The sequence below is a fragment of the Lupinus angustifolius genome, unplaced genomic scaffold (assembly GCF_001865875.1).
Source record: "Lupinus angustifolius cultivar Tanjil unplaced genomic scaffold, LupAngTanjil_v1.0 Scaffold_555, whole genome shotgun sequence".
Lineage (NCBI taxonomy): Eukaryota > Viridiplantae > Streptophyta > Magnoliopsida > Fabales > Fabaceae > Lupinus > Lupinus angustifolius.
The window spans coordinates 55,826-58,503 of record NW_017727898.1 but is presented as its reverse complement, the minus strand read 5'-3'; positions in this window follow the sequence as shown (position 1 = coordinate 58,503).

Here is a 2,678-nt window from a genome sequence, read left to right as displayed (position 1 = left end):
ATCTCTTGGAAATATGAATAGTTTGTTGTAGGTTAATTTTTAGGATTATTCTATAATTTCATATTATTTTTTGAATTTATTAATTAGCTTTACAAATTATCATCCATAAGTATGACCCTTTACATTCATATTAGATGATCTTTTTGATATTGTTCCATTTTGGGCCATTGGCTAAGGATTATTACATACTAAAATGGAGATAGGTTAAAAATCATCCTCGAGATAATTGGAGGATATGTTCTTCTCCCCGGCCCTTGAAGTTCATTCCCTAATATCATTATAATAATATATTCATGATACATATATTATTTTAGTAAATTAGTAAAAACAAATTACACCCTAATTAATAATATGTTTCTCATTACTCACCTTCTCCCAAATCTTCACACAAAAGACCCAACAGTCAAGTCTCTTTCATGGATATGTCAACCTACATAATTCAAAGTGCCATCTTTTCTATCAAGTCCCATATTATTTCTTCTTTTTTATTTTCCGTTAACTCTCTAAAATCTCTTAGTTATACATGGGTTATTATTGGATCATCTTCTTCTATGTTGTCCACATTGTCAACTTTTATATTCTGACATCATCATCGTTTTTTTTGCAGAATTGTATTTTTCATGTTGTCCTTCCAATTTATTTTGTCCACAAAACTAAGTCATCCCCTTTTACATACCAGAAATGTTTTAGATTGTAGTCGTGATTGTTGTTTTGCATTTACCGTAATTGTGGAGAAATGAAGCCTTAATTATAATTTTGATATCATTGTAGAAACTCCCAAAACTGTGATATTATGATCATAATTATAGTTATCAAATACAATTTAAAATTTTACATACCATTGATAAGTGCCAAGCATACCTAAATTTCGTACACTTTTATGGTACTTATCTTTAGCATAATTGAGAAAAACCAACTTAAAATAATACTTTGTGGATAAAATATCACAATCTTGTATATTTTTGTTTGTATTTCTTTTTTATGTGTTTTGTAGGATTTAGAAAGAAAAAGGAAAGAGAATAAAGAATCATGGTCCAAGAAGAAAAAGAAGTCAAACTCAAGGTGCTCAAGCAGGCAGCTGAGCGTGGACCAAGCGATGCTGAGCTGACCTAGACACCAGCCTGACCTGGACACCAGCCTAACAAAGACCAACCTACTCAATCAAGCAGCTGAGCGGACCTGCTGGACCACTCAGCCTAGCACCAGACAAAACCTGACATGGTCAAAACTCAAGCTTGGCACGGTTAGACATAAGCCTCGCAGACACCCAAGCTGCTCAAGCAGCAGCTTAGCGGTGACACATATGTGTTCAACGATGAACCAGACACCTGCCCAGGTCAGCAAGCACCAAGCCACGTCTCAGTCAGCATGGTCAAAGTTGGTGTGCTTAGCGGTGTGCGCCCAGACTTGACTTAGCACATCAAGAAAACCATGAAGTCACCAATGACATCACTTCAAGTAGCCCACTGATAAGTGCCAAACATACCTAAATTTCATACACTTTTATGGCAATTATCTTAAGCATAATTGAGAAAAACCAACTTAAAACAATACTTTTTGTATAAAATATCACAATCTTGTATATTTGTGTGTGTATTTCTTTTTTATGTATTTTGTATGATTTAGAAAGAAGAAAAGAACAGAAAAAAGACTCATGGTCAAAAAGAAAAAGGTCAAAAACCAAGGTGCTCAACCAAGCAGCTAAGCGTGGACCAAGCCACGCTAAATTGACCTGGCTCAAACAAGCAGTTGAGAGAACTTGCTTGGCCGCTCAGCCTAGCACCAGACTAGATCTGGCACGGTCAGAACTCAGGTTGACACGGTCAGACACAAGCTTGGCACATGCCCAAGCTGCTGAGCAAGCAGCTTAGCGGTCCAACCAAGCAGCTTAGCAGAGAACCAGACTCCTGACCAGATCAGCAAGCACTAGGCCACGTCCCAGTCAACACGGTCAAAGCTGCTGAACTGTGCACCCAGACTTGACTTAGCCATCAAGCAAGCCATGAAGTCACCAATGACCTCACCTTAAGTAGCCCACCATAGGCTTTTCAGAGTAGCTCACAATAGCTGGTTTCATAGCTCACAACTAGCTTTGATGAGTCAAGCCTAAGGAGGTGACAAAGCAACTTGATCAAGGGACCGAACCCATGCTGAAGGGTTTGGTAAGCTGCTTAGCGGAGCTGACAAGTAGCTCAGTGGCCCAGAAGAATTTCTATAAATAGGGCATATTCCAATTGAGCAAAAGGGCATCAAATTCACATATCTCTCACATTTTCACTCACATTTTGCCTACAAATTCTTCTCTGAAGTTCTCTCTTCTTGTTCTTAGCTTAGGAACTTTATTTAAGTAAGTTTTGTAATTTTAGTTTAGAATTCAAGAGGAGAAAAGGAGAAGGCAAATGAGATGCAAAATTCAATTTTGTAATCTCATTTGGAACTCAAAGCATCCAATCCTTGGATGGATGGCTCATGCTCCTAACAATTTCTTTTGAATATGGTTATGTATTTCTACTTCTTCTTATATTCTAAAAGATTTGCATTTTAATCATTCAAGTTGATGCTTTGATTAATTTTACTTGTTTGAGAAATTCTTAATGCTCTTTTTAGATTGATCACCTAAAAATTGATTTCAAGTCATAAAATCACTTGTCTCAAACACTTAACAAATAAACTAAGAA